General features: G+C 38.1%; 1 protein-coding gene across 2 annotated transcripts in view; it reads right to left on the reverse strand.

The window, feature by feature from the left end:
• The window catches only part of LOC123674225 (homeobox protein 2), a 262915-nt gene that overhangs the window by 159345 nt on the left and 91080 nt on the right, over nt 1–12490 (reverse strand). The window lies entirely within an intron of this gene.

Here is a 12490-nt window from a genome sequence, read left to right on the forward strand (position 1 = left end):
TGCGAACAAAAGTAAAAAAGCAAATTGTTGTTATTTTTTCATGAAGAAACAGTCCTTGAAGTTTGTCTCACTTATTCACTAACACCCAAAACTTATTAAGTGGATGGTTGATAATGAATTGGTTACTTCTCAAAATTTCATAAGCCAAAAAAATTCAAAAACTCCACACGAGTTGTCCAGTCCAGAATCCAGAATAAGACCCAACGGATTAAGCCCAATTATATGAAGTGTTCTCTCCACAGGAGAGTATTGTTTAAAATTACCGACGATCTCGGTTGAATTCATTTCGTTTTGTTGGACGAATTTTTTGTTACGATTTGAAATATCGCACAGAATTCAGGGAGTGATTATATTAATGGTACAATTTCTGCGTTTTTCCATGGATGCTTAAGGAACAATGGAATGGGGGAATATTCCGTTTTATTGTTCTCGTTTGGGTGGAAAATATTGCTATCGCCCTTTTTTTTGGATAAACTGGGGAGCGTGACGATTTCACTTATATGCCTTTGGGTGGGAATTCACTTAGTTTTGGACATGAGGGCGAACTTTTGGAAATTCATGATTATTCCGTATTTTCAATACAATCGGCAACGTCGCAATTCTTCCAGGATAATTTTCACAAAGAGTAAGGAAAGGGTTATACCGGGTAATTTCTTCAGTTGAATAGGTCAAAAATCTCGAAAAGGAAACATTTCACGGAAATATGTTTCGAAGAAGAAACCAAATTTTCAATAAAATCTTACAATCGACCGATGCCCACCCTGTAAAGTATTTTCAACTACAGGACTTACACTGGTAAAAACTAAAAGGAATTTCAATTATCTGCGAAATAAATTAGGAGCACCGCAATTGGAACAGACCTACCAACAGAAATATCTCTAAAACCAAAAAAAACCCAAAAATAATAATTATCCAAATACCATAGCGAGAAGAGAAATATTAATATTCCCAGCCATTATAACCCTGGAACTCACTCCGTTCGTGTTTCGCTGCAACGTTTGAATACAATAATTACAGCAGGAGATGAAAGGCGGAATTCCTGCAGAATGCCTCCGCAGGAATGGCACATACACTCGAAGAAACCTTGCGCTATTACGTCTCCTCTCATAAGATTATGCTCCGGGAAGACCTTGAGGGCAGGAGAGAATTCCTGATGTAATAATTCAGCGCCACCTCAACGCGGAAACCAGTCATGCCAATCTTCTAAAACGCTGGATCCGAAACAAAGGTCGCTTTTATTTAATTGTTGGAAATTTCGTGTAAAAGGCCAACGCAGATTAATTCCTGCATTCATTGTATTTTATGGGAAGTCTGACAGCGTCGCTTTTTATGTTAATGGCTGTATTGATGATTGTTGTCGATGTCAAACCTTTTCAAGTTCTACTAACTTTGGTAGAGTAAGGGAATCAGATATTTCCCAACTTAATATTATATTTCAAATACTACATAGGCGTACAACTTTGCTTCCACCGTTTTTTTCCGAGGCTTTGTTATCAAAAACTGGATATATATTCATGATTCGAAGTATTGTCCATTGCTGGGCACTACTTTCTTCCATCTTCAGGGCAGCGCACGAATCCCACGTTAAAAAAAATGGTCATCTTTTGAAGCGATTCACGAATTGATTTGCCAGGCCGTGTGCCATTGATCGAAATAAGTCCGAGGGAGTAAATAGTCCGAGGGAGTAATGTCTGGAGAATACGACGGGTGGGGTAAAACTTCCTATTTCAACGTTTACAAGTGCAGACACAAATCGACTAATATTTTGGTGGCGGTATGTTTACGAATATCTAAGCTTATTCAATGCATCTAAAGGGTGTTTTTTTTAGAGCTATAGAACTTTAAATTGCAATGAAACAACGATGGATTATTCGATTGACATGAATTTCATTTATCCGCAAGGTAATCTTGTGGCATTACATTTTGAATATGATTTCTGGCATATGACCGCCACGGCTGGTTCGGATGTAGTCCAACCAGGACGTCCAATTTTCGATGACTTTTTCCAACATTTGTGGCCGTATTTCGGCAATAACACGGCGAATGTTGTCTTCCAAATAGTCAAGGGTTTGTGGCTTATCCGCATAGACCAATGACTTCACAAAGCCCCTAGCGGTGTTAAATCACAAGATCTTGGAGGCCAATTCACAGGTCCAAAACGTGAAATTAGGCGGTCACCAAACGTGTCTTTCAATAAATCGATTGTGGCACGAGCTGTATGACATGTTGCGCCGTCTTGTTGGAACCACAGCTCCTGGACATCATGGTTATTCAATTCAGGAATGAAAAAGTTAGTAATCATGGCTCTATACCGATCACCATTGACTGTAACGTTCTGGCCATCATCGTTTTTGAAGAAGTACGGACCAATGATTCCACCAGCCCATAAAGCGCACCAAACAGTCATTTTTTCTGGATGTAACGGTGTTTCGACATACACTTGAGGATTAGCTTCACTCCAAATGCGGCAGTTTTGTTTATTGACGTAGCCATTCAACCAGAAGTGCGCTTCATCGCGAAACAAAATAAAATGGACGTAGTGCGCGATAGGTATTCCGCACAGAACCGTTCAGGGGTGAGTCTATTCATGATGAATCTCCAAACCAAACTGAGAATAAATCACTTGACAGCTGTTAAATCGGTCGCCATCTTGAACAGTAATGCCAACTTAAAGTTATATACCTCGAAAAAAAACACCCTATATTTATTTCGACTACCACTAATGCAAAACGGCGGAAGCCAAGTTGTACACCTAATATTCAAAATAACGAATAAACTGATCGTTATTTATGGAGTCTCAAGGTGAATGAACCTGTTTGTTTTCGTACAATATGTTACGTTTACGGTTGACTTCATACTCGAACATATTCCCAGACATCTAAAAATGCAAAACCAAGGGATACCTTGATTCCACTCAACTGAGCATGAAACTTTAAAGACGCTATCTGAAATTCAAATTGTTCATCCATCTTCAACTGATCAACATTGTTGTTCTTATTTATTCAGCAGCAGTAATGATTTTTCCGGGAACTTCAAGGGTAGAATGATATCATAGTTAGAACTTGTATTATTGCTTTATGATTGCGACCACATGACAGAGAAAGGTCTATGCCAATGCTCCACAAGACTTTGCAATGTTATAAAAATCTTTGTCCGAACTTTTAAAAAAAGAAGTTAATTATTATTTCATATTTTCTTATTATGACCATCCATTAGAAAGGTAGAAAGTAGAGTCCATATTGTGGCGTCATTTGAGGAGATCAGTATGATTTGTGTCATGTTATTTGAACCAAATGAAAAATCATTCCCATTGAAAAAAAAGTGTATTTTTCATATGGTTAGTTAAACCTGAAAAATTAAGTCAAAACTAATTTCCACTCTTAAGAGCTTCTTCGTTTTTAAAATTCTTAATGACTTCTCAGAATCCTCATAAATTTTGTCTTCGGTATAACAGTTGATGAAGTGAAAGCATTAAAAATTTTAATATCGCTGAACTTTTCCAATTGTTCCAATTCACGATAATAGAAAATTTACTCTAATGATCCACCATGGAGAATTCATTGAACTTTAATTGGCCCCAACTCGTGTAACGGTTCATTATTTTTCGATATAGAACCCCTAATAGCGAAGAAGAGTAAATAAATTGAGAAAATTCAACGAAAGTTAACTAATAACTTCAGTACCTAATGAAGTTTTTCGCTCAAACTTCCGATTCTCTCTTTTTTTTCTATAGGAAAATCGATAAGGAGTGGGAAATTTTCCGAAGTTTAATCTCGGTGAAATGATTGAGACGTTGGCTAATCACATCGTTCACTCTGCTGATCATTTCCGGTTTCTGCGCGCTTATTCAGTTGAAAAAGAGGTGTCCGTGAAGTTAGCACCCAGTTTTTCCAAAATAAAGAATTTTTTTTGCATTTGTTAGTAGCTCATTAGTATTTGTGAATTGGTAGAAAAATATTGCATTCCGCATGGGTGCTATCTTGACGATTTTTCTTAAAAAAAAAGTAGGTTTGATTGTCCATCGCAATTATTTGTCACACAAAAATCTTTGGCTATAACCAAGTATATCTTATTAGTTAAGAATTTACGGCAATACTCCTTGTATATATAGACAAAAATTTTCGTTCATAACCAAACCTATAATGAGAAAATGACAACATCACGTAATTCTAGGATTGTGGCCTCGTGTAGATACAGTTTTCTCTAAAAAAAAAGAAAGCGGTGGGATCATTCTAATGTTTTTATCGATTGATACGTTTATTGATCAGTAGGATTATCGATTGATACGTCAATATGGGAGGGGTGCCGATTATTGACGTATCAATCGATGATAGGATTATCGATTGATACGTCAGTATTCGTTATCTCTCCTTTACTAATTTATCAATCGATACAATTACTAACGTATCAATAGATACAGTCTTCTCTCAAAAAATTGATTCCACAAAAGCAAACAGTTCCGTCTTAAACGATGAAATCTATGTGTATAATCCTTTATTTGGTCAGTGATTAGTGGTGGGATCATACTAATTTTTTTGTAGATTGGTACGCACGATTATCGTTTGATACGTTAGTAAGGGAGAGGTATCGATTATTAAAGTACGTATCAATCGATATCTATTATTAATCGTTTGTGGTGGTTACTATGATGAGAGGAAGGTAGGATGATACCTATAATATATTAATGTATCAATCGATAATTCTTTTATCATCGATTGATACATTAGTAATCGGTACCCCTATCTTACCGTACCGATTATCAATCGATGATAGAAGAATTATCGATTGATACGTTAATATATAATAGGTATCCTACCTTCCTCTCACCATAGTTATCACCAAAATCGATTATCAATCGATAATCCTACCCCTCCCTTATCGTACCGTAAATTAGTTCAATTGAAAAATTTAATTCGAAAGTTTTTCTCGAAATGAAGCGAAAAAGCATCCATACAGCATAACGCCATAACTCTTCTAAACTCGTTCTTGGCCTCAACCAGATCACCGGAACCATTCTCCGGATGAAAACCTCGGAGGAAATTATTCGGTTAACACAGACAGGCGGAAAAACAGCCAATATTCAAATTGGCAACATATATCACAACCAGGAACAACTAATAATTCAAGTTATCGGTTGCAAAGGGGCACCGCGCTTCGCAAAATTTAATAGCTTCTCGCTCAAAAGGCGTAAATATAACGGAATATGCCTACTTTGCATAAGAAGAACCGAAAGGCAGAAAGCTCACAGGAATATGCAAATGCACGGAGACTGTTTCCATTATTCTCTCCTCTATTCACGACGCCTCCGCTATACAAGACTAGAATCTGCATATCACTTTAATAACAGGAGTACCAACAGCAGCTTTTCGAGAAGTGAAACGACAACTGTCATCCGAAAATTTCGAATGTAGATTAATGAAGGCGAGACAACGAGTGGGAGGAATGTAAATCGAAAATGTATATTTCGATTCGGGAGATGATTAAAAAAGTTCAAATTCCTGTCAGCTAACCGATGCTGGGTGGAATGTTGAATGAATTCGCATTTGTTCGCAGTGTTTTATGTGGTTTGAGGTGAAGTGAATTCGTTTCTATGTATTGATAGTTGTTGTGCAGATTTACATAGAGAGCTAGATAATTTAATATGGTCATATCCACTGAAAAAACCCAAGAGGTGGTTTCAAAGAAGCCCAAAAGTAGCAAAGATGTCGATGACAAACCAAATAATGAAGTTCAACTACCTAGGGCTTGACCTTTTCACTGACAAAACCTCATAAACGAACCTCCATCTCAAGCAAATAAAGCCATAGTTCATCACCTCATCAAAGGGATATTAGAGCCAGAGGCAATAAAGTTCCTCTACTATTAGGTGCCGAGGCATTGTGGTATTAAAGGAAATAATTTGGTGCAAAGCAAGATCGACGAGGAATCGACAAACCTGGGTTTTAATCAATAATACAGGCTACAGCAGCAATACTCTCGTGAATTTTGGGCGACGCACACGAGTTTTATTCTTAACTTGTCCCAATAGCTCAGATCCCTATAAATGTACTGTCAGGGGTCTCTGTTGACCTGGGAGTGTCATAACACCATAAGGCAACTGGTCAGAGGCAATTAAGTGACTCTACTTTGGATACCAGGGCACTGTGGTGTTGAAGGAAATGAAAAAGCCAATGAACTTACAAAAAGTGCATCAAGGTTTACACCTGCTGGACCTGAGCCTTTCTGTGGGCCAGGTAAAGATCAATATAAGGCAGCGGTCCAGCAATGGGAGTTGAATAAAAGGATAACCCACTGGACAAACACTCCTGGACTTACTCAGGCCAAGAAATTCGTGATGATTTCCACTACCTATGCTAGGAAGCTCTTGAAGCTGTCACGGGGAAATGGCAGAACAAACATCATTTGTACCGTATGGGAAAGTCAGCAGATGAGATTTGCAGGCTCTATGGATCAGAAGCAGAAACAGCTGAACACATAGTAGGCCGAGAAGGTGCTTCAGTAGAGAACTCTGACAGCAAAATGTTCATGTGGTTTTTAACAATTTCAATGCGATGTTGAAACGGGAAATGTTGAAACTAATGGCGTAGTTTTCACTTGTTAAAAGATGACAGCTTCAAAATTGTCAGCTGCCAGTGCGGGCTTTCAAAAATCCCTCATAACAGATAGAGCAAATCTGTTTATAGAACCTTTGTTTCCATGACCTCTAGAGGAATAGAGATTTATCAAGAAACTTCGCTAAGCAGCCTGTACATTCCAAAAAATAAATAAACTCAAGCACATCGAAGCAATAAGTCCTCAAAACCGTTGATCAATTCGAACGCCAAATACGTTCGAATCGATCCGTCCCAGAATCAAAACAAATTGCGAATTCATTCTCACATTCTGTCGATATAATTCCACTTTTTATGGGAGGTGTGACCGACAGCGTATATTCCATTCAGGGAATGTACACTGCATCGCAATGTACCTCATCGAATATGTATGGTTTGCGCGCTTTACTGCCACCCATGCACACAACATCACGGACAACATATCTATATAGAGTCGGATAAAGGTTTCGTAATTGGATGCTGGAAATCTGCGAAAAAATATACTGTGAAAGAGTTGAAAATATGCATATAGTTCGGATCGCTTGTCTTGATCGATCTAATTGAATCTCCAAGGGAATTATGACTATAGGTAGCGGGCCAGTGGCGCTTCGTGACATTGGAGAGGAGATGTGCATACTTCACCCAATAGGTTACGGGCCCAGCCATTAAAAACCAATTTTTTTTTTTTAGAAGTTCGACTCTTCTCGTTAACATAGTCAATTATTGGAGTGATACATATTCTCGTAAGTTTTTAACTCGACAGTTCCTTATCAGATTCTTTGCAATATAAATGAACGTTATGTTATATTCACTGTTGATGGTTTTACCTTTGTTGAGACAGTCAAAGGACAATATATCCTTCAAGTCTCACAATACGAATGCCATACATAACCTTTTTCAGATGATGTTTGAGAGTTTGGTGGCTTAAGACTACTTCTAATCATTGTTGTTGATGGAGCAGGGACTGAATATCACTTATCAAGCCATCGCTTTGCTTGCATAGTATTTTTCCATGAAAAAACAGTGTTTTATCAATACATGAAACTTGTTTATATCAATTTTTCATACAACGACAAATGTAGCGTCACGTAACCTTCAAAATCTCGATCCAGATTTTTCCCCTAATTTTAACATACATCTTCTGAATTTCGGTATCAACGAGAAAAAAGTGGTGCCAACTACAAATCTTAATGCTTCAAAACTGAAATGAAGACGTTTCCGGCCAACTCGATGAGAAAAGTAATACGCAGATTACGGTGTGAAAATCTGTAAAAATTCATGAGGCATTCCATACTTAATATTCACGAGCTGTCACTGGATCTGCATCGTTTTGTGCCTTTGGTGATGAAAGTGGTTGGTGAGACCTTGAGAAGCATTCCTCTACCGTAAATTCGTCTGTACCAAGTCGTAATTTTTTTATGAGATAACCGGCCATTTGTTTTGCATCTGAGTTTTTTCCATCCACGTATTCAATAAGCAATTAACCTTTTCACGATGAGAATATTACGGATAGTGTTTTGCCTCATTATTATCGATAATGAATTTTTAAAATTAGTTGAGGAAAAAACTGCATACTGAGTAGAATCCCAAAATGAAATGAAAACATTTCTGAACAACATATCAATTTTCGGTAATGAGAACCATTCATTTATTGCCCTGAGCAAATAGCTATGGACCAAAGTTCCTTTTGGATGTTTGTACTGTTTTTTCGATATACATGGCAACGTCGCAATTATCTTGTGAGAAAAACTATTCTCTCATCATGACTTGAACCAAAGCTCATTATCGAAAATATCATCATTATTTCACATATTCAAATTGAATTTCAACATATAGTCGGATCTGTAAAAATTGAGCAAATATTTTAGATATAATGCTCGAATTTTTTATGGCTCTGGAACCTCATTCAACATAAAACTTTACATCAAAATTGAAATTGGTCTTAATTTACCCACAGAATTTCCATCCAGACTGATCTGGTGTAACTGAAATACATTTTTTTCAATATTCTGGTATCTGCTTGCATCAATGAATTTTGCGCAAAGATTGGAATGGTTATTCTATATAACAGGCCAATTGAAAAGTCCCCGGTCTACCATAGTGAAACACATTTTATTGGCAAAATTCGTTGCCTTCGAGGGCGATACAGCGATTATAGCGATCTTCCAACTTTTAGATACCGTTTTTGTAGTACGCTTTGTCTTTCGCTTCAAAATAGGACTCAGTTTGGGCAATTACTTCTTCATTGGCGCTAAATTTCTTTCCAGCGAGCATTCAATTCAATTCATACAATTTTACCATTGTTTTCATCGATTTGTGGCATGGCGCATTGTCTTGATGAAACAGCACTTTTTTTCTCTTCAAATGGAGCCGTTTTTTAACGATTTCATCCTTCAAACGATCCAATAACGCTATATAAAAATCGCTGTTGATGGTCTGGCCCTTTTGGAGGTAATCAATGAATATTATACCTTGCGCATCCCCGAATACTGATGCCATAACCTTGCCAGTTGCCTGTTGTGTTTTTCCTCGCTCTGGATTCGGTTCATCGTGTGGAGTCCACTCAGCTGATTGTCGATTGGACTTCGGAGTGAAATGATAAAGCCATGTTTCATCCATTTTCACATATCGACGCTGAAATTCAGGTTTATTGCACTTAAATAGCTTCAAACACTGCTCAGAATCATTAACATGTCGTTGATTGTGAGCTCGCGCGGCCCACATTTTGCTCACAGCTTTCTCATGTACAAATGCGTCCAGAAAGAGTAAAATGCTCAAACGATGAACCGAAATGAAATTCCATTAGTTAAATGAATACAGTATGATTCGTTTATTTGAACAATTTCCTTTGCAACATTGCTTTGAGTGAAGGGGAGTACAAGTAGAGGTGTTCGAACGATACGGTGTAGATTACATTAATTCAGAATTTGAGTTTGTTTTTTGTAGGGAAAAAGAAGAGGCTGATAATGTGGTTTGCATAACATTAAAAATAAAGACGTAAAAACGAAGAGGCTGACAATGTGGTTTGCATAACATTAAAAATAAAGACGTAAAAACGTATTTTGAATTCTTGCATGTGGTAAAAAAGTTAAATCGGAGGAACGTTTGAGATTGCTTCACTCTTCCCGAAAAATGGCGGGATCTCAAAAATGCTGAAGGAAGAGAAGTAGTTAAACTTTGGCAGATCACAAGAATGCCGCGCGGTATAAACCCCTCTTGAATCCAACACAGAAATCATTTGGATTATGTTAATCCTTACAATAAAAATTCCGTGAAGCTCACCAAAAATCCATGATGTTTACAATTAATTGCAAAACTACTGAATTACGTTGCGTATATGTAATTACAAATAATCTATATGTGGAGCAAACGTAATCAAAACGAACAAATAAAATTACACCAGCCAGCGGGTCGATCGGCTAATCGATAATCCCTACTATAATCCAGATGGACGAACACGAATCACGTAGGCGACATTAACACCCCTTGATATGCAGGACGCCGGGCCCGCCACTACATCCAGGACACCACCGTGCGCCTGCTGCGATCCTCCTAGTTTACCGTCAGACAGGCTATTCATCCTGCGGACGCAGCCACCTCGACAGAATGCACAATAAACGACGTCCTCGGCTTTCAAAATTAACGATGTGGGTTCTCCACTCTTAAGAGAGGGTGCGTATATACTGCTGCGCGTATATACCTAACCTGGTCGGTCGCCGGGAATACTTGTTTGCCAGTTTGTGTTTCCTGGGATGTGTTTTTGTTTGCCGCTGGAGCATTCGCCTTGTTTAAGCTAGTAAAGTCTGGGCAAACAATAAGATTACCATAATGTACCGATAGGATGTTGATATTGGGAAGATGGGGGGGTTGGAGGTCGAGCTAAGGTTTGAGAGATGGTGTGGATTGGTTTTGGGGATATTGGGGATGGGAGTGTGTTTAGAGCTACTATTTTTTTCTAGGGTCGGTTATTACCTAGTGAAGATGAATCCGTGGTCAAATTTAGTTCCGTTCATTGGTCCGTCAGTAAACATGCTAACCCTTGAATGAAAAGAGCTTAAAACTTGAAATTTTCAGAGAATGTTTAGATCTCGAATGTTATATGGCTGTTCCAAATATTGTTTTTTCTTACAACAGTTCCCAACTTTCCTGTATTGTTTTTGTATCAGAGAATGCCACTTTATCGCCCTAGTGTGGAAAAATTATTAGTGGGAGGAAGTATATATTCGTTAAATTTGTATGTATGAATAAACTCGAAAAAAAACGATATGCAGGGTTTTCATTTTGCTCGCTATCTGGGCAGCTCTCACTCTTGAAGCTGCTGGTTTTTTACATTTGACAAGTTAAAACTACGCCTTTACTTAAAATGGTAAGATACACGCTTCAACAACATATCGAAATTGTTTTCACTACAAAAATGGAGAAAAATTTTGGGATCACAGTTCGCAAAACTAAAGCACTTTTGGTTCGTCGTGAAGCACCTTACGTCGAAAAAATTTGAGCTGTTGAGACAAGGTCATTATGTGAAAAATCAAAACTGCATGCTTTACTCGAAAACAATTGAGAATATTGCTGCTATAGCCTGTAGTGTTGATGAAAACCCAGATCTGTCGATTCCTAATCTATCTTGGCAATTAGGCTATGATCAATGATTTTTAAAGGCATTAATTGGAAGATATTGGTGGAAATTACTTTGCTTTATTTTACTTCAGATATTTGTTATTCAAACGAATCATAATAATCGATATTTTATCTTCTGATAGATGTTGATCATCTTCATGGTCCTTCGATATTATTTGATATTTTTCAATCCCAAGAGTGGTTTCTGTTGTTCCAATCCCACAGGAGATGCTTCGGGCAAAGGAACAACGATATTAAAATATGTTTACCTGAATTATAACAACTCCTTCTCGGATTTATAACAGAGATATTATAAAGAAATCATTACATTTATCATAAAATAAACTTGAGAAGAAGTTTTGCTGAAATTATTTGACACAAAAAGAATTCAACCACACCTGAAATACGTTTCTACAAGATGGATGACTCTAAAATAAACTACTGTTTCAAAATTAATCAATTCGTTCTGGTGAGATAACTTGTTGAATGCAAATATTCATGTCAACACTTACCGAGGATCCCGACACAATTCTCGCTGATAAATCAAATTCTAAAACAAGTAATGGCTGAAATCTAAAACAAGGTACGTACCTTTCCTGAAATCTCGATCATTATTAAAATCTTTCAGGAAATTCGCTCTATTTCCTTATCTGGATACGCGCATCCGTTGGCGCTTCACCGGCAACCAATTGCATACGATTAATTGACAAATTATCGCGTCTTTGAAAATTCCAGTAGTGTAGCATGAATTGAAACGTGCAAAATCGTTGCAGCGGATTCGATATTCTCATCCCTATCGAAGGACCACGCTCTACGCCACTGCCAAAGCCAATAGCGAGTCACAGAATCAACTCACTCAAATCAACGCCGATCAAGAAAGTGGCGACAACTGCTGAAACGCCTCCGACTTCGACGTTGGCCTTAAAGTGATTCCGCCGAAAGATTCGGACGCCCCTTGAGCGGTTTCAGATTACCCCGTCTGAGGGAGATCCATTTGGCCCGCTGGCCGCCTTCCGTCCGTAGGCAATACTGTGTCCTGATCCCCCTGACCCACATTTGGGCCTGACGCTCGTCGGACCGTTATTTACCTCGCGCGACAACAATTGCGCCACCGGGTTTATGCTGACAGCTGTGAAATACTCCAGGGAAGAGGGGAAGAGGAATTGAGGGTTTATCATCGATGTTACGGGGAGGGTTTTTGGGGGTTGGATTCTCGATGGTTTCTTGCACGCTTTCAGATCCGGTCGTTTTTTATTTTGTTGCTCATTGTAACTTCAAAGGGA

This window comes from Harmonia axyridis, chromosome 2, assembly GCF_914767665.1.
Source record: "Harmonia axyridis chromosome 2, icHarAxyr1.1, whole genome shotgun sequence".
Lineage (NCBI taxonomy): Eukaryota > Metazoa > Arthropoda > Insecta > Coleoptera > Coccinellidae > Harmonia > Harmonia axyridis.